This window comes from Barbus barbus (genome assembly GCF_936440315.1).
Source record: "Barbus barbus genome assembly, chromosome: 29".
Lineage (NCBI taxonomy): Eukaryota > Metazoa > Chordata > Actinopteri > Cypriniformes > Cyprinidae > Barbus > Barbus barbus.
In genome coordinates, this window is record NC_136757.1 from 14653766 (window position 1) to 14681188 (window position 27423).

General features: G+C 38.0%; 1 protein-coding gene across 1 annotated transcript in view; it reads left to right on the forward strand.

The window, feature by feature from the left end:
- The first annotated feature begins 19657 nt into the window (after positions 1-19657).
- The window catches only part of LOC306849195 (sodium-dependent phosphate transporter 2-like), a 47788-nt gene continuing 40022 nt past the window's right edge, over positions 19658-27423 (forward strand). The window contains exon 1 of the mRNA XM_079384060.1: positions 19658-19875. The gene's annotated coding sequence lies outside the window, so the exon portion shown is untranslated. The remainder of the gene's footprint in view (positions 19876-27423) is intronic.

Below are 27423 nucleotides of genomic sequence, written 5' to 3' on the forward strand. Positions count from 1 at the left end.
AATGCAGCTATAAGAGACTTCTTTAAAAAATAAAAAAAGATTATGTGCACAGTTGATGGAATTAACAATAACAGCATTTTAATCTAATCTTGTATAGAATCGTTACATTTATTATGTTTTTGTAAAACGTGGAAAGATTAGAATATTATTATAAATAAATCTCATAGCCCCTACATCAAATAAATACACTCCCCTTCAAAAGTATTGGAACAACAAGGCCAATTCCTTTATTTTTGCTGTAGACTGAAAACATTTGAGTTTGACATCAAAAGATGAATATGAGATGAGAGATTAACATTTCAGCTTTTATTTACAGGTATTTTCATCTGGATCTGATACACAACTTAGAAGATAGCACCTTTTGTTTGAACCCACCCATTTTTCATGTTACCAAAAGTATTGGAACCGATAGAATTAACAGATTAAAGTGAAAAAGACTTCGTATTTAGTTGCAAATCCTTTGCTTTCAATAACTGCATCAAGCCTGTGACCCATTGACATCACCAAACTTTTGTATTCTTCTTTTGTGATGCTTTTCCAGGCTTTCAACGCAGCCTCTTTCAGTTTTGGGAGTTACTCCCTTCAGTCTCTTCTTTAGCGGGTAAAATGCATACTCTACAGGGTTTAAGTGTGGAGATTGACATGGCCAGTCTAAAACCTTCCACTTCTTGCCCCTGATGAACTCCTTTGTTGTTTTGGCACTATGTTTTGGGTCATTATCTTGCTGCATGATGAAGGATCTCCCAATCAGTTTGGTCGCATCTTTCTTTAAATTGGCAGACAAAATATTTCTGTAGACTTCTGAGTTAATTTTGCTGCTGCCATCATGTGTTATGTCATCAATACTTTTGCTCACATGAAAAATGGGTGGGTTCAAACAAAAAGTGATGGCTTCTAGTGTGTGTCAGATCCAGATGTAAATACCTGGAAATAAAAGCTGAAATGTAAATCTCTTGTCTGATATTCATCTTTTGATGTCAAACCCAAATGTTTGTCTACAGCAAAAAATAAAGGAATTGGCCTCACAGTCTCAATAGCTTTTGGAGGGGAGTGTATCATAGAGGCTTTTGCTGCCAAGGAAGGTTAAGAAACCCTGATTTAGTCTATGTGGCTTTGAATTAGTCAACTGAAACTTAAATGTTTTAATCAATTTCTGCTATATGCAAACTCAGGAACTAAAAATATATGGCATCTGCTTCCCATTACATGAAGCACCTTCATCCTGTTATTTCTCCATCTTACACAAAGAGATATTCAGAAATAACTCAGAATTTGCTTGTTTTAGTAGCACCTCCATCAGCACTGCAGTTCAGTCTGCAGCAGGTAGAACAAGCTGTTTGTTTTTCCTGATACAATAACCAAGACTGCCCTGCAGTCACACAGGCTATGAGATCGTTCTGCTGCTGAATCTGATTTACTTTGCTTATTTTTCAATGTCACTGGTCAATTTGATTTGATTTCTGAGAGTGTGCAAACTAGCACAACCTCTGTCCAGATTGATGAAAAGGACAGCTTTCATTAAAATGTCATTCTGTTCGATGAAGCCTTGACTGAATCATGAAAGTTTTTTATTTTTATTTTTATTTTTTTTACCAACTTGTCCCCCACAATATTTGATACTGATGCTGCTTTGTCAGTTGTTAGGATGACAAAATGTTTTAAAAATGTAATACAAATATTTAGGGAAGCTGCTCAGGCTCATTGGTCTAACTGCGCTCATCAATGTCAAAATGACTACTATGGCCAATCAAATAAAAAAGGGCGGGCTTTTCTGCAAAGAAGCAGATGATGAATTCTAGCTCGACGCTTCGCGTATTTTTTTTGGCGTACATGTTAACAAACCAGTGCATTCACACCGGGAGCAGGAGCTGCGCGTGAGCAGGAGCGTCGCGTGAGAAGCAGTGCCGCGATCGTTTCGGCGCCGAGTCTATTTTTTGCTGCGCCGCTTACGCAAGTGCATTGTTCTTGATCAAAATTGACCCGATTAACATTAAAAATAACAAATTTCACCATGAAATGATGTAAGTAATGGGTTTCGTGTTTCACAATCACCATATGAAAAAATAAAATGCACAAAATCGCTCTCGGTAACTTCCATAACCTCCCCCGAAATGAGGGAACGAGACATTGCTATGGGAAATACATTTTCCTGGAATACTACTGAAGCCTTATTGAATCACGCCAGTGAAACTGGCCAATGGAATTCAAGTGTGCGAAATATGAGCAGGAATCCATAAGGCAGTGCTTGTACGTCATCCATTCAGAATCTTTGACGGAAGCAACTTGGCGTTCTAAGATCCTGAGCTCGGTGACACGGCAATAAGAGCAATGTCTCGTTCCCTCATTTCGGGGAACCGAGGTTACCTAAGTAATCGAGAGCGTTCCCCCTCAATTCGGCCACTCTACATTGCTATGGGAACGTATAAAATTTCACAGACATAATTTTTCCTGACAGGGTCGGCAATTTTTTCGTATGAAACTTGGCTTAAGTTTATCGTGTAAACTACGGTAGAGTACAGTTCAGTACAGTACGATTCGGTACGGGTAACCCTGATCAGGCTTGCGTTTCCACTGCCAACAGTAGGCTACCCTTTACTTTATAGGCGTGGTGTATGCCGGAAAGTAGCGATCGACAATAAAGCTCGACAATAAACTCTAGCTGCCTCTTTTATGTCAGTTTTAATGAACAATAATAACCATTATAAAAGTATAAGAGGCTTATAGAAGAGGAAATAAAGACAAAAGCAAACAATTCAGTCAAACGTTTGCTACAGTCAGCGCTGCAAAGTTACGGTAAAGTTCAAAATAAATAAAAAGTTAAACTTTGTGCTCAGTCAAAACGATATGACCAGGAACAATAGATTCAAGAGACGACGAATGCCTGTTAAATATACACAAAACGAATTGATTCTCGTTTAATCACCACAGAGACATCAGAGCCAGAGGCAAATGTCGGAAGGACTAGCCGAGCGTAAGGCTGCTCAAAGTGGATACATGAGTACGGAGCGCCCGCTGATCACATGGAGCTTCGAAATCGCCATAGCAAATTTTCAAATAGGCGCTATATCTTTAGAAATAAACCGCAGATTTGAGTTTTAAACAACTACATTCTCGCCTGAAAAACTCTTAAAACTACATTTAATGACGACACAACAGTAATATTGTGAAAATTGCGCTGGATTTTGGGCAATAGCGTTTCACAAGTCCACAAGAACAGACAAAAACATTGAGAAACGGTTATTATCTGTGTGAAAATATAAGAGTATAAAATACACAGTTATATTTTTTTTGTGTGTGTGTGTGTTTGCGCACTATGAAGTAATAAGCAGAACACAGCAGAGCGGAACGAGAAGCAGAAGCTTTATCCCCTTTTATCACGTAAAAGTGACGATTCTAGTAAACCAATCAACTTCTGCAGTGAGTTTAGATCCAGCCTTTTGGTACCATTCACATAAAAAAGTGGTACGGTATGGTTCGCTATTTTGGTACCATTCACAACTTCTGACAATGGACATAATTGCGTACCGTACCGTACTGTACCAAACCGTACCGCTCAGTGGAAACGAGTCATAATATATGTTATTTAGGCTACATATGTGTGTGGGACAGAGGGGGACTCAGTCGCATGGCATGGCACACAGTGTTCGGAGGAGAACACTGGACAATATTACAGAAATGATGATACACGTTTGTATTGCAGTACAAGCCGTGGTTCAGCTGCGCGCGACAAACGCTGCCAGTATGAAAGCACAATGGGTGCACACTGCTCCTGCTCTGCACACGCACCGCTTCTCACTATTGCGGTGTGAAACGGGCGTTTTGCCGGTGAAAAACTGTGAGGTAAGCTATAAATAGAAAAATATTCAATATTTGACTACTGTTTTACAATAGAAATGTATAACGTCCAACAGTATTATCCTGTTATGCAAACTACTCTACTTTTTGGGCAAATTTCGCCGTTTTGAATCGTAAATATAGAATTAATAATTTCTGTGATTTGAGTAACGTAAGCTAATTCATGAATTAATGTGACGAGACAAAAAACATGTTGCAGCCGGTCCACAAAAATCCCCCTACTTTATTTTATTAGGAAATTACAGCCGTGGTTACCATGGCGACAGGTGCACCGTAATTAAGGTGAGGCCTCAGGCTTCAGCTGCACTGATTTTCTGCCACTAAGTATAACATGAGTAACTTATTGAATATCACACCTCACAAAACCATTGGAACACTATAACAATAAACTCCAACTGAAAATGAAGGTCTGACCCCCGAAAGAGTTCCCACACGTTCCTTCCTTGCTTGACCTAATTTGAAGTGTTTCAGTACATATTTAAGTAAACAAACATTGCTGATCTCACTTCCCAGATAGTGTTATTAATGATGTTTTCAGATGTTTTCATGATAAACACCAAAAAAGAACACATTTGACAGCAAAAAAGGGACAAATGATACAAATAGATAGTCCAGACGCTCTATTTGGTTCCAAATTGTGCATGTAATGTCTGTCCCAAGCGATGACGAATGGAACTTTTTGATATATCAGGGTAAATATTTCCCCCTGGGGGAATAAGGCAGATTCTCTGTTTGATTGCCAGAGTTCAGCATCATTTGATCCATTGTTTAGAGAATTGAGAGCTTGGTAAACAATCAGTCCTCCTACATCTGCCTGCTGTTTATGTGTGTAGGGACTCGAAGCCCTTGAAGCTGGACCACACAAGCAAAGCTTATTGAGACTGCGAGCAGTCAGATGCGGAGCAATGACAAAGCAGTCCTCTCACTTTCATGTTCGCATTGCTGATGTAAACACGAAGCATTGTGCTCATTTATTTCAGCAGAAAATTTCTAACATGAAAACAAATTGCTGGCGCATGACTACATGCAGCTGATAAACGTTGCAAAATTTAGTAAACAAAATTGTGAAAAACCAAAACATGAGATATTTTACTCATCTACTTTCTAAACTGTCCCAAATGTACCAGATTCATGTTTGTTGTGAGCAGTGGTTTATGTTTAGCTTGTTTTAGATGGAATCTTCACAGACAAGACAATCCAACGTTAATGATAAACAAATGCTTTGACCACAATGCAACAAACTTCAAAAGTGATCTATAATCCTCTCCTGTGAAAATTAAGTGTGTATAATTGTATTGAATGTGCACAAACTCTGTAAAATGTTATTTTGGTCGCAGTGCCATGCACTTAATGCCTCATCTACAGCCTTTCTAGATGCACATTAATACTGAATTTGAAGCGCGTTAACTGCATGACTTAATTGGCATCAGTACAACTATAGGTTAAAGAGATAAAATATGGGTAACTTACGCAAGTTAACAGGTTAAAGTATCAGTTTTGATGTTAATGTTTATTCATCATACTGTTGAACTTGACAGTATTTTCTCTCTTATTATTTCATAGGGAGCTTCAAAGAAGACAGAGAAAGCCAGAGTACAGGTCAGCTGTGATCTGAAGAAGAAGAAAAAGTGAAAATGCATGTGCCCTGTGTTTATCAGTATCCTTATGTTCATTGGGTAAAAAGAAAAACTAAATAAAGTAAAAATTAATTTGGCTGATTTCACAAGGTTCTATAGATATTGCGATATATCGATATCGTGAATTATTTTGGCCACAATAACCGTGGTGTGAAAAATCTAATATCGTGACAGCCCTACTGTGCACAGAACATTCTGTGTCGATGACGTCAAATGGTTGCACTTGGTGAGCTACTAGCGCTTATTTCTATAGTGTTTGGCTTTTTACCGCAACACAACTCAGAAAACAAAATACTGATACGATACTACATTGTGTGGCTTTTGGTTGTAATTTTCAGTCAAAGGGCAACAAGAGAAGCAATGTAAGACTTCACTGCTTTCCTAGTGATAATAGGAGAAATGAACGGGAAGATGCCTGTGGACGAATAAAACTTCCTAAAAAAGACCCGCTTCTTTTTTCTCTCCACTTTAGCCCTGATGCCTTTGGGTCTTTTAGTAGACCACAGCTACTGAAAGAGCTTACAAACGGCTGAGACAAGAAACACTAGATGCCATCTGTTAGGATGTAAACATGTCGACTCTAATCATGAAGCGTGGCCGCTAGAGGAGTTTCTCAGCACACATTTCCTTCCATATCCGGGGCGTTTAGACTCCTTGTGGGGAAAAATCCATGGTACAGCATTTGGTTTAAGCCTATGCTTATATCAATTGTCACTTGTAAGCTCTTTCAGTAGCTGTGGTCATCATATCAGTATTTTATTTTCCGAGTTGTCTATTCCGAGTTGTGTTGTGGTAAAAATAGCAACAGGTAGCGCTAGTAGCTCATGAGTGCAACCATTTTACGTCATCAGAATAATGGCACCCCCCCATAGTCCAAAATATGTATAAAACGATGTGATTTTTTAAAATAATATAAATCTTAATTGGGTTTTCTACTGCATATTTAAGTAAGAGACATCATTTACATTATATTAAGCCATACAAGTCTTAATACCCAGGGATCCCTTTAACACACTTATTTTTAGAGATGTTCTGATACCCATTTTTTCTTCCCGATACCGATACCTAGGCTCAGGGTAACGGCCGATATCGAGTACTGATCCTATACCTGGGTGTCACATTAATCGCAACTTAATCGCACATTTTTAGTTGTTCTAAAGGTACCTTAAATTAATACTTTTCAAGTTTTTAATACTCTAATCAACATGGGCATGGACAAATATGGATACTTTATGCAAATGTATGTTTATTATTATTGAAACCATAGTCAACATAGAGCATGAAGAGTAGACATGTTTCAAAGGTCATAGATGTTTTTCAAAGAACATGTTCATGTCTATTAGACACATGAAAAAGTACCAGGTACTTTCTTTGCACTGAGCAATTTACTTACATAAACCTGTTGACATTTTTGCATGACAGGGCAGCTCTTCTTCTGAACATGCAAAATGTACATTTATTATTTATTATTAGATTTGTTTGCCTCTCTGTGCCCACATACTGTATTTTGATGCAGCTAAATTCTCAATAAAACAGTTTTCATTGGTATATTTTATTGTTTCTGTTGTCAGACAACGGAATGAATATGAAATAGTGACTGAAACACGACCCATTAAGACTAGGCTACATAACCAGCTCTCCCTTCCAAGATGTTAATCTGCACGAAAATCCTGATAACCGAGCCGTCGCCTGATGAAATCAAATACACATAAGATAATGACAATAGCTGTGCTGTGATTTCGGCTATACTTGCATGGAAAATTAGAAAAGCAACATAATATTTGTGTTTAACTGAAAGAAAGAATTTCAGAAAAACATTTATTTCATAATGATATTTCCCCCAATTTTAAATTCTTATTATACAAAGGTTAGATTTTTGTCAATTTTTTAAATAAAACATCAAAAGGCTTAACAAAGCAGATTAATTTTCACAGCCTTCTTTAATCATATATACCAAGGGTGCCGATATTTTTGGCCATGAGTGTATGGGGGTGTCGCGATATACCGGTATTGACGATAACCGTGATATTCAAATCATGAAATATTGACATTGTGTTAATTTAGGGTGTGGCGATATACCGGTATTGGCGATAACCATGATATTTAAAATGAACAGGACACTTATGATAACACGACAAGCAAATAGCCTACTCCAGCGCCAGTACCTGCTTGACCTTCCAGGTGGCAGTATTGCGCCTTAATGCTGACATCTGTCAAACAAGAAGACGAAACGCACGACTGCGCCAGAGATTTTCTTAATATAGGGAGATGAGAGGGTCTGTATTACTTACTATTGGAGAAAGCGTAATGGTCAACTGCGATCACATGTGGCTTGATAACCAATCACATTACAGCCTTAACGTCATAGAATTTCAGAGTTGTGCGACACTCATTGTTCATTTACGGATACCATAGGAATGAATGAGAAGTTCTGTAAGCTGAATCCCACCTGTTGCAAAAAGTTAGTGACTTCTTATATAAAACAGCATTTTTTCATGGAAACTCTAAAAATAGTTCAGTCCAAAAGTATTGTTTAGTGTAAAACATGTTGTAAATTAGCAGATAGGCTGTTGATTCAATAAATGATGAGCTGATTAGTCTAAAAAGCTGTTTATTCAGCGTAGTGAATCCTCTCGTCCATTGACATCCATTTAAAAAAAACGGCCTCTGGTCTCCTTTCCCACGTACTGCCAGACCGGAAGCGTTAGCTTTAGCCGTTACCACTGATCTATAATAGGGAACTGGATTGCTCATGACGTCATGAAAGTGAAGCCGCCGCGCCACCATATTGGTATTACCCACTGTTCCAATACATTCCATTGAATTAATAGGTAATGGTACGAATTTAATGAGAAAACATCACCTAACAAGTCAGCGTTTTTAAGTCTGAAGTATCCCTGTACATTCTTACAATGCAAACACCCTAAGCATAAACAGTTATTTTTTTTAATGTCTGTAATTTCCCCTGCTTATTAAAAAGTTACGTTCATTACAGCAGCGAACATCAGATGAACATGATAAAAATTAGATGGACACGACCTCAACATATAACAAATGACAAAGTGCTCATTCTGAAATCTGAAGATTTATGCTTTGTATAACAGTTACACATATACCTTCATTCGCCTTGTAGTTATTCATTGTTTATGTAATTTTGTTATAGTGTTTTTATTCGTACAGTATGCTTACTGCAAATGTTTCAACAATGATTTCGTTAACAGCATTCGTGCTGAAGCATGTAATGATTTAAACGGTGCAATTAATTATTAATTTAGCATATGCATAACAATTTATATGGAAACGGTAATGTAATGCTAGTAAACATATCTCGATCTTGGAGAGTCTGAAATTCAGTGGTGTGAAAAAGTGTTGGCTCCCTTCGTGATTTTTTTATTTTTTGCATGTTTGTCACACTTTAATGTTTCAGATCATCAAACAAATTTAAATATTAATCAAAGATAACACAAGTAAACACAACATGCAGTTTTTGAATGAAGTTTTTTATTATGAAGGGAAAACACAATCCAAACCTACATGGCCCTGTGTAAAAAAGTGCTTGCACCCTAAACCTAATAACTGGTTGGGCCATCCTTAGCAGCAACAACTGCAATCAAGCGTTTGTGATAACTTGCAATGAGTCTGAGGAATTTTGGCCCACTCATCTTGGCAGAATTGTTGTAATTCAGCCACATTGGAGGGTTTTCGAGCATGAACCGCCTTTTTAAGGTCATGCCACAGCATCTCAATAGGATTCAGATCAGGACTTTGACTAGGCCACTCCAAAGTCTTCATTTTGTTTTTCTTCAGCCATTCAGAGGTGGATTTGCTCTTGTGTTTAGGATCATTGTCCTGCTGCAGAACAATGATTCACTTTTTCACACTGGGCCATGTGGGTTTGGATTTTGTTTTCCCTTCATTAAAAAAAAACATTTAAAAAGTGCAGGTGTAGACGACTTAGGAGGTCTTGCGAGATGAAGTTGCCCGAGGAGCCTGAGTCGACAAGGGCGGAGGCTGTAATGGAACGGGCTGGAGTGAATAGTTGTACTGAAAGCATAGAAAGCGTGGAAATTACGGGGTCTAACTGGAGGGTACTCACCGCAGGACGTGGGGGGGTCTGATGGGGCTGGATCCGATGTAATGATCGGCAGCGGCACAATAGAGGCAGAGCCCAGCTTCCAATCGACAGGCACGTTCGTTGCTTGAGAAACGAGCAGTGTCCACTTGCATTGGCTCTGGTACTGGGGAACCGTTGGAGGGTGAAACAGGCTGGTGAGCGACCTCGGTGGTGTGGCAGGCAGACAAGTGTTGGGAGATTTGGTTGGCCTTTTGCATAAAGCTCTCCAATCCTAAAGAATCGTCATATATCGCCATCTGAGCGCGGATACTTGTCTTTAATCCTTGATGATAAACGCTGAGGAGAGCCGCTTTGTTCCAACCGCTAGTTGACGCCAGAGTACGGAACTGCAATGTGTACTCGTTGGTAGAGGAAGTGCCTTGACCCAGGCGCAGTAACTGATCTGACACAGAGAGTGCTCCGGTAGCTGAGCCAAACACTTCCTTGAAATGATTAGAGAATGCTTCATAGGAATTAATTATGGCACTGTTAGCGCTCCATATTTCTCTAGCCCAAGATAACGCTCGACCCAAGAGAAGGGAGATTAAAAAGGCTACTTTGGAGTGCTCGGTTGGGAACTTCTGCATTTCAATGAACAAAGCCAGTTGCAGGAGAAAGCCGCCACACTCAGCCGAATCACCCGCATAGGCAGCCGGTAGTGCGATGAGACTCTCTGACAGTTGGTCGCAGCGCCATGCACTTAATGCCTCATCTACAGCCGTTCTAGGCACACATGAAAACTGAATTAGAAGCACATTAACTGCATGACATCATTGGCGCAACTATGGGTTAAAGAGATTAAAACCGGGGACGGGAAGTTAACAGGTTAAAGTATCAGTTATGATGTTAATATTTATTCATCATGCTGTTAAACTTGACAATATTTTCTCTCTAGTTATTTCATAGGGAGCTTCAAAGAAGACAGAGAAAGCCAGAGTCTCAGGTCATCTGTGACCTGAAGAAAAAGTGAAAATGCATGTGCCCTGTATTTATCAGTATCCTTATGTTCATTGGTTAAAAAGAAAAACTAAATAAACAAAGTAAAAATTAATTTGGCTGATTCCCTAAGTTTTCTATAGATAAGGTTTATATCGATATCGTGAATTCTTTTGGACACAATAACCGTGGTGTGAAAAATCTAATATCGTGACAGCCCATATATATAAAGTGAAAAAAAAAGTGATGTGACATGTAGCCAAGTATGGTGACCCATACTCGGAATTTGTGCTCTGCATTTAACCCATCCAAAGTGCACACACACAGCAGTGAACACACACACACACACACACACACACACTGTGAACACACACCCGGAGCAGTGGGCAGCTATTTATGTTAATAAAGTTAATAGTTTAGATTAGTTAGCTATATAGCAGTCTATTTAATTTAATGAAACAGAAACAAAACAGCCGGCTTGCAAAATTATAGGTGAGTGAAAGTGTGTCTATTTCAAGATACATGGTATAAGAGTAGTTTGTACAATGTTTTAAACCATAGGAAATTGTTTTGAGGTATTTGATGGTTTCCCGCAGACTGATTAGATGATTTGCAATCTTTACTTGTTTTTAAAAACATTAGATTTTCAGACACCACTGCTGCAATAAGAGCAAGCATAGCTTTTCAAGTTAGATAGTGAAGAAAATAAAACATGGTTATTTTAATTATTGCCTTAGTTTTATTCCACATAAATGTCTTTTCTGTTGCAAACAGTAACATTATAAATTATCGGTGGAAATTCCCTGTAGTAAAAACAGAAACCCCTTTAATATAAGTGAAAACTGATAGTTATCCTGCCAACTGTATTTCAATCAGGACAGCTCGCTCAAGGGAGAACAACTTTATTAACAACTACATCTGCGGTGGAAACCCCCCATCAGACTGCACTTGTTTGTATCCTTTACCTGCTCAGCATCTTCAAGACATATTTGAAACGCGACTCCACAGAGATTCAATCACTACAGCTGATGTGCTTCAGGTTCTGTAATGCTGAGTCAAAACTACCCTCTGCTGGCTGAATGTTAGAAACAAAACTAACAGCTCTTTAAAACCGAGCTTCTTTTTTTAAGGTAAATGAGATACATACCATAATTACTGCAGTGAATCTAGTGCTACTTTTAAAATTTTTTGTAAGATATCTTCATATGTATATTAATATAAATCATTTTTAAAAACTGTGCACATTCTTGTAGTGCTGTCTGCATATCAGCATTTTCATGATGCATTTTTTGCTGTGGGTACAGGGATTAATCACATAAATGTCGATATAAGGAGATAATGACATTATCAAAAATTTACATCACCTTCAAGCTTTAAAGATCATGACGTCAAAGTGCATTTAACCACTATGTGGCGCCAAATATCTGTTAAAAAGTGTTTTGTGGATATTAATGTTATTTATAAAATGCACTGAAGACCAAACATTTTCTAATCTCAAAATATAGACAAAAACTAACAAGGCCACATCTCTTACTCTGTCATTTGGTCTTTCTGAGATTGACCTTCTGTTAATGTTATCAAGGTCAGTACAGCTCAACTATCTCCTTTGATTAGGATTAATAATGATAATGTTTTATTATCGACACTGATTGTGTATTTTGTAGGACTGTGGGTAAACAATTTTTTTCTTCCTCTCCCTTTCTTTCCCAGCCTTATATTTTTGACATAAAGTATTGTCATAATTAGTGCAAACAAACCCAACCGCTTTGGTGTGTAAGTATCAAATGTTCAATACTGTACATATACTTATAGAATGACAGCGCTCAGCTTCCGACCCTCTCCTTCACATATTCCCTAAAATGATGCTGAAATGCTTCACTCTGCAGGGCCCAGGTGGGAATGGACTGCACAATCCCGCCCTATAAATCAATTACAGGTTGGTGAGGCACAATACATGCACATACCTGATAATATTACATATTTATTAGTAAAGCAAGTCATTTGCAATCATTACCAGTCATTGAAGTCATTACCAGTATAGTATGAATGACACTGCCATATGTTTGGTCACCAGCCTTCAGGTACTTCAATGAGCTCCTCACAAACTCTTCAGGTGTGAATGTGACCATATCTGGCTTCTGATGTCCTGTCATTGCTGTTGAAAGCCCAAATGGAGCCACCGTCTGAGAACAAAATCACCATTTTGGAATGAGGACATCAATACCTTACTTCTGGTAAACTGTATACATACATGTACATTTAATAAACATTATTTGCCTGATGTGTGGTTAGGTTCTGGATGGTAAAGAGAGCAAAATAACTAGCATTAATGACAAGTTTTTTACTCTACCTGTATAATGATTCCTCTGGATTTATATTCTGCTTGAAGACCCTGTGAAAATCTCTCAACAAAAACCTGTGGATGAGATGCTTATAATTTGATATGCTGACATTGCCGGTACAGTGCAGAAAGGTATTTAGAATTGCAGAAAAAGACAGAACGTTTCAACTTTGTATAGATGTCTTCAGAACTGGGTAGAAACTGATTACATGTAATCTGGATTACGTAATCAGATTCCAAAAATTAAGTACTTGTAATTAGATTAAATTAAATTTTTAAAATAATCAGACTACAGTTACTTTATATTGATTATATGATTACATATCATTCACACAATAGCAATACATATTTAATAATTTATTGATTCTCCCTAATTCCTAATTTTTTTGTCTTTCAAATGCATTAATTTGAAATGCATGCTATTTGGTCGTCTGAACCTCTTTCGCCTAATATATTTACAACCCGATTTCCGGAAATGTTGGGACGTTTTTTTCAATTTGAATAAAATGAAAACTAAAAGACTTTCAAATCACATGAGCCAATATTTTATTCATAATAAAACATCGAGAACATAACAAATGTTTAAACTGAGAAATTTTACTTTTATCCACTAAATGAGCTCATTTAAAATTTGATCAGAATCAGAATGAGCTTTGTTGGCCAAGTATGTTTACACATACAAGGAATTTGTTGTAGGGACAGAAGCTCCACAGTGCAACAGAAAGACAGCAACAGGACAGGACACAGATATAGAAGAATAATATCCAAATATCCAAATAGGAAATGTACAAAGCAGCACAAAGGGGTGAGTGGTCAGTGTGGTGTCGTCTGCAAACTTCAGGAGCTTGACAGAGGGGTCTTTAGATGTGCAGTCGTTGGTGTACAGGGAGAAGAGCAGTGGGGAGAGTACGCAGCCCTGAGGAGCTCCAGTGCTGATGGTACAAGTGCTGGATATGAATTTACCAAGCTGTCTTGTCTGTCAGGAAGCTGTTGATCCACTGACAGACAGAGGTGGGGACGGAGAGCTGGGTTAGTTTATTCTGAAGGGTTTCTGTGATGATGGTGTTAAAAGCGGAACTGAAGTCCACAAACAGGATCCCTGTATCCAGGATTGATAAATCCCTGGTCTGTCCAGATGCTGCAGGATGAAGTGCAGTCCCATGTTGACTGTATCATCCACAGACCTGTTTGCTCTGTAGGCAAACTGCAGGGTGTCCAATAAGGGTAATGTCCTTCAGATAAGCCAAAACCAGTCTTTCAAATGATTTCATGGCTACAGACGTTAGGGCCACAGATCTGTAGTCATTAAGTCCAGTAATTTTGGGTTTCTTTGGGACGGGGATGATGGTGGAGCATTTGAAGGACTTCGCACAGCTCTAGTGATCTGTTGAAGGTCTGTGTGAAGATGGGGGCCAGCTGGTCAGCACAGGATTTCAGACAGGCTGGTGACACACCGTCTGGGCCTGGTGCTTTCCTTCTTTTGTTCTTCCTGAAGACCTGGTACACATCTTCTTCGCTGATTTGAATTGTAGGTGTGGGGGAGAGGGGAGTTGCTGCAGGTGTGAATGGTTGTGTGGAGAGGTGTTCAGAGCGGGTATGGGGTGATTTTTCAAAACGACAATAAAACTCGTTCAAGTCGTCTGCCAGTTGTTGATTCTCCAGAGTGCTGGGGGATGGTGTCTTGTAACTGGTGATATCCTTCATTCCTTTCCACACTGAAGCAGGATCACTGGAAGAGAATTTGTTCCTTAGCTTGTCAGAATAATTCCTCTTTGCCACTCTGATCTCCTTTTCCAGTGTGTATTTGGCCTGTTTGTACAAGACTTTATCCCCCTTTCTGTAAGCATCTTCTTTGGCCTGACGGAGCTGTTTGAGTTTTGCAGTGAACCATGGTTTGTCATTGTTGTAGATTAGATGAGTCCTGTTAGGAATGCACATATCCTCACAGAAACGTATTATTTATTTAGCCGGGACATTAGAGCCCTGCATTTCGGCCCTGGCCCGACGGGCCCAGACTTTTTTACGCCTCTAGGGCCGGGCTTCGGGCCAATTTCCACGTCATAGTTCAGACGCTGGCCGGGCATCGGGCCTGTTTTGGGTTTCTCCTTATTTTTATATTGTAGACATCTATTGATTAGTGATGAAAAAAATTGCCGCGCTGGTGGAAACAACACGAGACCGTGCTGCGACTGAGAGCAGCTCGATGGTGTTTAGTGTCCCGCAGCAGCAGCAGCAGGAGCGCAAGTGACTTCAGTGCAGATGAATAGTTCTGCATTCAAATGCACGCAATAGACTAAAGCTTGCTGAAAAACCCCAGCAAACATAACCATGAATGTGTCTGCAGGAAATAGATAAATTATTTACTAATAAACTAATGTTTTCTGAGTCTGTGTCGCAAGGATGAAGTTGCTGATCCTGATTCACTGTCTCCTCATTAGACGCGCCTTTAGAGAGAAATGCATCTTTATTGATTATGATTAAGATTATAATAAGAGTTTTTGTTTTCAATTTTTCTTTTATTTCGTTAAGTGATCATTTAAAGCTTTCTATAGATATATTTATCATGTCTGTGAGGCATGTATTCGCTCAGCTTCGGTTCATTTTTGTGAAGTGCTCCTGTTCAAGACGAGACGGCAGAAAGCGCATCATGTTTGTTTTCTTTGTTTTATAAAAGAACTACCTGTTGTTGGTATTGTGAGTGCGCACAAATACAAGTAGACCCTTTACAGGTCCGAATGATGTATTACTCTTACCTTTATCAAAAAAAAAAAAAAAAAGACGGTGTAGGGTATTTTAATTTGTTTCCACTGAAAACAATGCAAGTGTTTGCGCTGGTGTCTCCATGTCCTGCAGAGCGCGCTGCGCACATTATTATTATAGCGCAGGTTTAACGTTTAAACATTGTTATACACTTTAACTGTTTTAGTATATCTATAGGTTTTATTTTAGGCAAGTTGTGATGATATGAGAAGGCTAAATTTATCAAACATAGGCTATGATCAGCTCATGCCGCTGGCTGCTTGGTCGTTACTTTAAAAAAAACAAAAACTTATAGTCTATTTAACGAACAAAAATGCTCCAAACATTTTTCTAAATTAACTTAATAAAAAAACAAAACGAAATATAATAATTTTGCCATTACACACAAAACTGAACTATTTTAATAGCCGAAACAGTAGTATAAACTGTTTTAGTAGAAGGGGGAAAAAAAGACGGGCTCGGGTCGGACTTGGGCCGGTAATTCTGATAAGCTGTCGGACGTGGGCCGGGCTAGGGCCTGAGCGTCTCGGGCCAGGGCCGGGCTAGGGCCTAAATTTGAGGCCCGTGCAGGGCTCTACGGGACATAAACGGTGTTCCCTGATCGGTCAGAATCTCTGGTGGGATGCCGACTCGGCTGAAGAGCAGGAACAGCTCATGTGCAACGTTTTTGGCCGTGGCTTTTCGGAGGGGCACTGCTTCTGGGTACCGGGTGGCATAGTCGACGATCACCAGGATGTGCTCGTGTCCCCGGGCTGACTTTGGCAACGGCCCCACCAGATCCATCCCGATGCGCTCGAAGGGCACCTCTATGATGGGCAGCAGAATGAGCGGCGTGGGGGGAGGTGGCTTGGGCGAGGTCTTCTGACACACGTTTTTACTAGTGCTGCCAAAAAGTTTTTGTTTACATAATATAAGAGTGTGGAATGTGTATATTTATTATTTATATATAAATACAAACACATGCATGTACACTGTCACGGGATTGATCTGCTCAAATCGAACACAACAATATGCATTCTGCAGACGGTGTACACATGCCCTTCCAATTAATTATCCATTAACGGTTTAAATAAATAAGTTAAGAAAATTGAGGGGAAGGGGATATGAAACGAAAGCAAACTCAAACTACACTCTTTCAGTGTTTTCGTAAGCCTGCCCCTGATGACACAAATTGCTTGAATGTTTTAATCGGCAAGGTTAAAAAACAAAACAAACGTACAAATGATTATGTTTTGTGAGGATGCACCAGTGGCCCCATCGGAGCAGTGACAGATCAGTCAACTGTCCCGAGCGTCTTTCACACTAGCTTCTGGAAATCAGATAGTCACTACCTGACCTGGTCATGATCAAATATGTTAGCTTTGCTTGGCGGCATAAAAGAAAAGTATGCAATTATTTGTAAATTTAACTGACTGAAAACGAAAGTAAATGAGGGGAGTTGAAAGATTTCTTATCCTGTGGCTCCCTCTAGTGGACTGCAGTTGTCGTCTAGTCTAGAGAGGGCATTTTTGCTCAGCCTATGCAAGTCTATGGGAAATCTATGATTTTTGATAATTATACAAAAACTGTAAGTCTCATCATTTAGAAAATATATAGAAACAAACTACAGATCAGGTCCAAGGTCAAAGCTGAACCCAGCGTTTGGGTTAAAAAAAATAACCCAGCACCTGCGTAAAAATAGTATTGGTAGTAACAATTAATTGGTAATTGGTAGTAAATAGTAACAGGCTGAACCCAGCATTTTTAAGAGTGTAATATTCCTGTCGTTCATGTTAATCAAACAACAAAAGAGAGAAAATCTCTCACTGCTCTTAACTAAATTACTTTTGTAATTTTTTTAGAAGAAATATATATTTTAATGTACACAGTGAAGAATATGCAGTTTTTATACATTTGATTACACAATGTATGCATCATTTCTTTTTTACTATAGAGACCTATAAAGACCTTATTTAAAGCAAAAATAACTATATCGTGATATCAGTTTTTTAATTTTGATATTTTCTGTTTTCATTTTTGATAAAGGTTTAGTTTTTGTTTTTGTATTAATTCATGACTATTTATGTCTTATTCATTTATTTTAGTATTAGTTATTTTAGTTAATCAAGTTAAATCAAGTTACAAATTACAATGAGAAAATTAAACTAAAGTTTTTTTTAATATATATTTTATCTCAGTTAACGTTTATTTTATTTCAAGTAACAAAAAGTTTTTTTTTCAGTTTCAGATGTATAGCGCAAATTTATTAATTTAGTAATTTGATTAAAACATTTTTTTTACAGTAATAAGGCATGTTTACTCAAAAAAAAAAAGAAAAGATTTTACAGTTTATGAATTCAAATCTGGGTGACGATATCGTGAAGGATAATATTTTATTGATAAATCATCAGTAAGAATATCCAGACTCACCTATTTGTATCCACACTTACATTTTTCAAGGGAAGATAGAAAGGTAATAATGACTGATCACGTCATCTTTTGCAACATGATTTAATGTAAGTGTGTATTGCTTAGGCTTTTTTTTATACATTTTGCTTTCATAATTATTGATCTTGTGAAGAAAAGTCAACATTTGCTCTTTATTTCATCATCATCATCACACTAATTAGAGTTCTCGTGGTCTCATGAGCCCTGTCTAGCTAGCCCCTTGTCTGGCACTGCAGTGTTGAGCTCTCTGGTATCATAGACTCACAATATTTAAGCAGCTCCAGCGCTCTCTAGTGGTTCAAAAAATCTAAATAAAAAATCATGCACTTCAGCCCAAAGTATAAAATGTGTTACTTTACTCCATTATCTTTATTGCCACAATTTGCCAGAAATGTAAGATGAACTATGCAAGTAGACTGAAATGCAAGCTCACTCTTGTATTAACTGAATAGCTTTGCAGATTAAGAAGTTTCACAGAAGGGCTTTGTTTGCCCACTTAGGAGCAGCTTGCCTTGAACTGAATGTGTGCCGAATGTTTTCTGCCTCATTACTCAATCCCTGTAACATGATTCAAGCGGGATGTTATTAGTCAGATTTAAAATCTTCACTGAGGTATTTTCTTTCTTTCTTCCTTTGATTTAAGACGTCGTACTAAATCAATATTTATATATGGTCATGAAACAGCAGAGGACGCTGTTCACCAAGTTTTTATTTGTGGACGAAAAATCTCAATACAACGATAAAGCCCTGCAATAATTAAAATGTAATATTCAAATGCATACTATAGGCTACTTATACATGCATATGGTTCATATTGTCATATAAAAATGAACTCTTATAGCAGCACTGAAGAAATAACGTGTCTTTGATTAGGCTATGTATAAGGTCTATATCAAAGTAAACCACGTACTCAGTAGCACAGAGAAAATTTCGAAATTATTATTTCTAAATGTTAATATTCTGGTGTTATATGTCTAGGATGAACTCAGTGAGCAAATAGCTCCGATAAACAAATCCTTTTATCCAGTCGATTCTATTCAATGAATCTTTTGAATCACAAAGCTGGTCTGAACTATGGAAAGCCAATGGTTCAGAACTCGCCTGCTTTTCTTTCCATAAACGAATCATTAAAAGAACCGATACGCGCAAGAAGTCGGGCTTCCCCTCACAGTCTCGTGTGGTGCGCATGTGCTGAGAGCGAATGCTGTGACGTAACGGTACGTATGCTGGCAACTACCTGCCCACTTTCTGAGCCATAAAACACGAATAAAGTAATGATACGCAATTCATTGTTATCCTAATCCAGCGTCATTAGGGATAATAATCTATCTCTCGTCACGTGGCCCCGACAACATTGGCTCTTTAAAGGTTTCCTCAGGAAAAACAATGACCTCGTGCACCCACCAGAATACATTTCTACAACAGCTATATCTAAAACATACCATAACAAACCAAACAAAAGCCCGTTTGCGCAAATCATTTGGTCGATTGAGCTGAAGGGGGACAGGACGTTACATCGACGGGTTTGTCTCCACTAGTTCTTTCCCATTTTTTTCTCCGTACACGGAAATCTCCTGCCCCCTGATCCCTCAGGCGCCCGGATGCACGCCACCAGCAGCAGCAGCACCACCAACAGCAGTCAGTCAGTCAGTCAGCAGTCAGTCAGTCAGGACAAACATGGTCGCCAGAGCTGGAGGAAACGTTTAGGAATCTCCGCGTTAAAATTCGCTTAATTAAAGCGAGGGCTCTTGCACTGATCCCCGAAGCACGTTAAAGCCTCTCCGGAGGACTGAATTCTCTTCTCGGTGAGTAAGAGCGGTGTCATTGACCGCTGTCACGCCGTCGATAATTCTTCCATGGATCAGATTCACGAGACGGGGGATATTTTCAGAACCACGCGCTCTGGAATAGGAACAGGCTCGCGCTTTACTTTGTTACTCGCGCGTGCCGCTACATATGTCTCTGAGACGTGATGATATTGTGTTTAAAGTGAATGTGTATTAAGGAGAGACTGATTTTTCTCAGGGTCAGATTGTTTGAGTTCACTAGTATTTAATGCTATTAACCGCTTTGTATTAATCATGGTGCTCGTTTTGTGAGTGTGACAGCGCTTTTGGTGATTTGCTTTAATTTGAATTGATGTATTGTGTTAAAGGTCGGACTAGTCGGGTATACGCCTGTCGAGACAGACAGCAACGGGCAGGCTCCGGTGATGAGAGACATACACGTGATTGTCTGTTGTAGCATTTTGTAACGTGGTAGAAGTGCTTATATTAACTATAAACTCTTTTACACGATCCACAACAGAATGCAGCCCATAAATGCAGTTAGTTAAGCAATAACACGCGAGCAGTAGTGCCTCGTGCCACATGTAATCACAGCTGTGGTCAAATTCACTACCACGTACAGGGACTCTGATCTTACTTTTAGGAATTAATTACAAGTAACAAATGTTTTTTATTATTTTTTTAAACAATAAATATTTAATCTTGTAAAAGGTAAGTGAGACTCTAGTGCGTTGTAAAAAACGGTCACCACATAATACATATTTTAAGGACTTATATTTTCATTAAAATACTGATTTATTTGTGAAAATTATTAAATATAAATATAAATTATTAAAAATAAATTATTCGGCTAGAAGTTACAGTCTGTGTTATAAAGGAACGTTGCTATGCAACAAAGATAACAAACTTTTATTTTAACTGAGCAGTGATAGACGAAGATGTTACTTTAAACCTTATTTTGTAACATGGAAGGTAAGGTATTTTCATTGAATGTTCGAGACTGCTGATTCATTAGACGCTGGTAAAAAACAAAAATAAAATGAAGACCAATAACGGTGAAATATCTCATTTATTTTTATTTTTTTACAGGTAAAACAATTGAAAAAGAATGACGTTTATTAGCACAAAACTAGAAACAGAAACTAGCACATAATTAGAAAGTTTGCAAAGATTCATTAAAAAATACCCTTATACTCGGTTCTTCTGGAGGTGAAGCTGGACCACGAATGATTCGCGCAAACAAACACATTTAGGTAGATCGGAGGCGCATTCCCTTCAAAAACACATGTAATCCACTGCATCTTCAGTGGCTCAGATGTTGAGAGTAAATGACGACTGCTAAGTTCATTATTACATCCAACAAAACACCTCAATCGCTTTGGAGACGTTTTTGTCAATGCCTGCTCCGGCGTCGAAACAATAGCAGACTGATGTCAGCTCACTCGGAGGGTCTGTGCTAAAATGGCCGTGTCAGTCAATAGATGTGGGACGCCACTCTGCCAAGGATCTCAGAAAAGCCCGATCTGAGAAATTGATCGTTATTATTGGGGATTTAAAAAAAAGCACTGGGTGGATTTTTATCATTAAAGGGTGGATGTGTACACACACTGCCAACACACATTTATGTTCAAACAACATGTAAAAGTGAATTTTGCATCCGATGACCCCTTTAAAATCTGAACAATTAAATTTTTCAAATTTAATTTCTACCATTGAGAAAACTTTAAAATCTGAACAGATTTTAATAAGCTAGACATCATACGCTTACCGACTATGTAAACAGTCATTGAGGAAAAACAGGCTAACGTACACTAAATGACTGAGGATCATACACTATCAGTTGTTCCGATCACAACAAGCGCCTTGTAGCTAGGAGACACGTTAAATGAAAACAGTGTGTTCTAAAATCAGAAAATATCAAACATACGCTAAGCGATTTTCTATGTAATCTGTCAACTCAGATCTGCAGATTGTCTCTGACTTCCAGCAACTCGTGTCAACTTCTCCAGACTGTAAATTGGGCCAAAAATCTGGGCAAAAGTCATGTAGTGTATTCCAGCCTTAACCGTAACATTCTAACACCACATCGTTTCACACTGTACAAGTTTGGCACTGCAATGCAGGGTTTACACAGCAAAAGGTTGAAAAGCAGTGCTAACACCATTTCTAAGTTACAAGTGTGAAATGTACTTTTACATGAGGTTAAAGGCGGGGTTTAAAACTGAAGATTTATCAAAACCACCAAATAACAACCTCGATTCTCACTGTAGGTCTGTCTTTGACGGTTTAATGTTAATGTTAAAAAGCAATTCCCCTATAGAGAAGATAAATGGGATTTTTGCTTCTTGAACCTGACGATTGCACTCTGTATCCTTGAATATAACATGGCTGCTGTGTTGACCAGTCAATATCCAGGATCGATCCTTTGTTATATTAAGTAACTTATGCTTCAGGTAAAATGGCCAGTTAATTCAGTTAAAGATGAAGACCATAATGGACAAATAGTATGGTCGATTGTGAAAACGTGTGAAATAAACGAGACTCCCTTCCTCATCTCCTACTGTATGTATTTGTGTGTACAATGTAGTGTTGGTGTTCAATCTGCTCTTGACTGGAGAGATGAATCAGATAAACAAGACTCTGAAATGATTTATTTAAATAGCATTCAAATATCCTGGAAGCTTTTCATGCTCAGTCTTCCTCACAGTGCTGATATGATTTAGTGGTAGATCAGATTTCAGTTCTTTTATGGACCTCTAAAACAGACTTCACCTGCTATTGAGGTCACATACTTCTCCACAGTTTTGAATGGGCAGAACGATGAATAATGTTCAATGAATGCCTAAAAATAGATTTATTAGTTTCTGTATTAAACATGTATGTGAATGTTTCTACACACATGCAGAGATGAGTTTAAAACCTGTATTTCATGCTAGAGCATCATGTGCAGCAGCATGTGCTGTGTGTATATATTGAGATAGGATCAGGCAACAACAGTCGCTTGGTGTTTATGTAGCCAGGCCTACATTAGATAAGTGTTTGGTGAGTTGTTGAACGTCCTAAAAAAATGCTCAGTGTCATCATTGGTCCACTAGTTCTTGATTGACAGCTCCTCCTCAGCCAATCAGTCGAAGATGCACCTCATTAGCTGCCGATGCTCAGCGTTCACTTGTACAGGGGAAAATGTTTAATAGATGTGAAACATCTTTCCATACAGGACACCGTTATATGAGTCCGTCTGTCACTGCTGTACGTCTACCTGGCGATCCGTTAACGTTAAATGAGCCGTCCTAGCGACCTGTCGGCATTATGTTTGCCTATATTTATTCACATCTCGAAAGGCAGCAGCCACTATATTCACCAGTCTCTCAAAATCACTGTTATATGCCTGGCTCGCCTAAGTCCTTTATGGTAGGGTGACCAGACGTCCGGTTTTTCCTGGGACAGTCCTGAATTTCAGCTCTATTTTTAGTGTCCCGACTTATTTAGAAAAAAATCATGTTTTGTCCCGTATTTCAACATTTCTTTACGACTGGGTGATCAAAGCAAGTAGTAGTAGTGTTCTGTCACACGAGAACAGCCTAATCAAAGGTAACCGAGCTCATAAAAAAACAATTACTATCCTATCACCATCCGTTATCGTTTAAAAAAAACGGATGTCAGCCTATATTGTATCCATACATTCGGCTTTAAAGGGACAGCCTATACCCGTCTAATCAAACAACAAACGATGCTACATAAATGTATACATGTTAAATAAACCGACTGTATTTGAAAAATTTGTTTAATTTATATCTCGATCATATTTGTCTTGTAATTTGCTTCTTTGTTAGTGTTAATAAAACAACTATATATACATATATAATATATATATATAATTTTTCTCATATCATGGTCATATTGCAAAGTTGCAAGTTGAAAAGTTCTGAGAAAGTTTAACTTCTGTATTTATTTGATTGTTTTACAATTGTTTTGTTTTCTTTAGGAATCCTGCAAGCACTTTATTTTTCATTGATAGGCTATTAAGCAGATGTCATTTTTTGTTCAGATCAAATGTTATGACATTGCATGTCACAATTGTAAACTTAAACTGTGACACTTTAAAGTAGAGTCTATAAATATATATTTTTATCTTTTTATAAAATACATTTTATACATAAATTTAACTAAAGAATCATGCAAGCACTTGAATATTTCCCCCTTTAACTCGTAGTACTGCACAAAAAGTGGTTCAATAATGTTGAATGTTATAGGGACTGATTATTGCAAATGCAGATCCCAGTGTGTTCTGCGGTGTATTCTGGTTAAACTATTTTTATTTATTTGTTTATTTTGCTAAGGTTTGCATATGGTGGTCTGTTCTTAATGACAGCTTTCCTAAAAAATATACATCCTATTCCTAAAATAAGAAATATCGCCTTGCTTACAGTATCGCAATATATCGTATCGCAACCCGTGTATCGTGATGCGTATCGTATCGCCAGATTCTTGCCAATACACAGCCCTAATAATATAATTATATATGTAAATAAACACAATATCCAAATGGATCGTGTATATCAAATCCACCTGGCCTCTGTAGCACTGTTTTCACTGATCAGTTGTCAAATCTAGCCTAGTCAATGCAAAAATACATTAATTTATATTTAATTTAGCAATTTACTCATTTAACGTTAACGGATCGCCAGGTAGACGTACAGCAGTGACAAACGGACACATATAACTGTGTCCTGTATGGAAAGATGTTACCCAGCTGACAGAAACATTTTCCCCTGTACAAGTGAACGCTGAGCATCGGCAGCTAATGAGGCGCATCTTCGACTGATTGGCTGAGGAGGAGCTGTCAATCAAGAACTAGTGGACCAATTATGACACTGAGGCCATGCTGATTTACATGAAACTCTAACCGCAACATTTGGGAAAGCAAGCACAGAATGTGGAAACAAGCACGAAAGGAAAAACAGCATAAGCATACTAAAAATATGAGCAGAAAATGTCTGAGAGCACAAGAACAGAGGAATATAACCAAGGAAAACATGATTTTGTGTGCAAGTTGGATAATTTTGAATTAATATTTCAGTTTTGTGCAATGATTTTAAATGTTTAAAGTTTTGATTTGATTATTTTTTAAAATGCGTAATTAAATTTTTGATTTACGCTTATCTTTCGATCCGTGACCATTGTTTGCTATTCTGAAAAAATCTGCTTTAATTTTTTAATTTTGTGAAATATATTTTTACTTGCCTTTTTAAATTTTGGTTTCATACTTATTACTTTTTTTTTTATCCGTGACCGCAATTTTTTGTTGGGAAAATGATCCCATACAACCCTAATCAAACACACCTGAACCAGCTAATCAAGGTCTTGCTAGGTATAACTGAAACTTCCAGGTAGGTGTGTTGAGGCAAGTTTGAGCTAAACTCCGTAGGACACTGGTGTACAGTCTGGTGACCCCTGGTATATGAGAAGACCATAGTTTTTCTCAAAAGAAATGGTAAAATGCTCATGAAGAGTCTCTCTGCGCAGTTCTCTCTGAGCGGCTTAATATTCACAGACACTAGTCCATGTCGTGTGATTTAAATGACCTTTTGATTCATTCAAAATTTGTCAAATTCTGTGATATTCCACATCATACAGTAAATTCCGTGATTGTTACTGGATTCCATGATTCTGTCTGCGTTTTTCACATGGGAAAATGTTTTGAATTTCTATAAAATATTAAACTGAAATGTTATTTACATTTGAATTGTATTTTTATTTTTACCTTTAATTTAACTTTCCAATGCTGATAATAAGTAAATTGTCTATAAATGATGGTGAGTTACACCTTTAATTAAGAAATGAGACCAAGTTTACCACAATACTGGGAGTGAATTACCCATCTTCCATGTTCCCTGTTGCTCTTCTCACAATACTTTCCATACGCTCCCTCTGAGCTTTGAATGCCAGTACTCACAGCACAGCCTTGTGTGTATCCCCGACAACATTTGGCTCTTCGGTTGACATTCTCAAAGGAAGGCAAGTTGCCCATTTACCATGCCCATTGCAGCACTAAAGGAACAATAAGTCATTGATATGTCTGAGGAACTGCTGGGAGGTGCTCTTTAAACACAATGGCTAATTTTCTGTAAAGCGACATGACTGTGTTGTGAAGATGTCGGAACGGGTTATGGTGCTGTTTGTAGCAGAACATTGTGGCTGAACTCCCACCTAAGAGACATTTAAACAAAAAAACATGACATAAGAGGGAGGAGAGGAGGTGACTGCATTAGTCTCTCATTGTTTATGAAGTAGCGATGTTCTGAAATGTTTTTAAACAAGAATGTGGGACATTGTGTTGCTTCTTGACGTTTTGCTTCTCGAAGTGAAGTCATTGACTCTATTAAACTATCATGAGGATGAATGAGTTTTTTTTTTTTTTTTTTAAATAAAGTGCCGTGGCTCAATTTATGACCAGGTTAAGTGGTGTTAAGAGTTTGGTTGTTGTTACAAAATGAAATGCCTAATATGCACATGTTTGCTTCTTGTTTAGGTTTTGAGTAACTCTAATTATGCCCTCCAATAAATTCGGTGGAGGAATCCACAAAGCCTCACTCTGAACTGCTGTTTACTTAAGGAAACTGGAGGATGAACAGAAACACCCTGTGCATGCCCTTCTCACCATCAAACAAGGCTGTGCTTTGCCAGTTTGTACATTAGTGTGTGTAAAGAACTGAAGAGGGTTTGTTTTCTCTTTTAGTCACATGGAAATACATGGCTGCTTGTTGTTGTCTGGCTGTCACTCCTCGGCAACTGGCACCAGTCCCAGATGACGCTGTAGGACTGCTTGCACACTGGGGCAATGGGTGAAAATTCGGACCTGTCAGTAAATGTTGCACAGGTCTATCATGTGTCTGTCATCACTGAATCTTTCAGTCTCGAGATTGCACAATCGTATAAAAAAACTGGGATAAAATGCAGATCTATAATCAAAGCTATCGTGACTGTAGTTCTCATTTCTCTTGGCATGTTGGTGTAATGTACAAAGACAGGTCGGCAGTAGCCACAGGTTGCCTCTAGTGCGCTAGATGTTGCTGTAGGCACACAGTCACTGAGCCGTTAGAACATAATTTTGGCGAATGTGTCAATATATCACAAAAATGACCGATGTTTTCAAAAGAGAGCTCTTCCCTCCGTCAGAATAAAAGCAAGAATGTTTGAAATAAAGCTCATATCTGAAGGAATGAAAAAAAACGATAAACATTGATTTGTGTTTTATTATTATAAATGAAAGAAACCATGTAATGAAAATTGAAGTTTTGGGGCTTTTAGCCTAACTTTAAATGTGAAATAATAAAAGTACATTTCTCTCAGAAAAAGTAATTATTTAAATATTATAAATTATATTAGACCTATATTATATTGATCACACTTAATTTTAAGGTCAAATTTTCGCTATTAACAAACCATTAACTATGACTTTTGCTTCAAACTCCTAATTTGCTGCTTATTAATAGTTAGTAAGGTAATTAAATTTAGATATTGGGTAGGATTAGGGATGTCGAACTTGCATGCAGAATATGCACT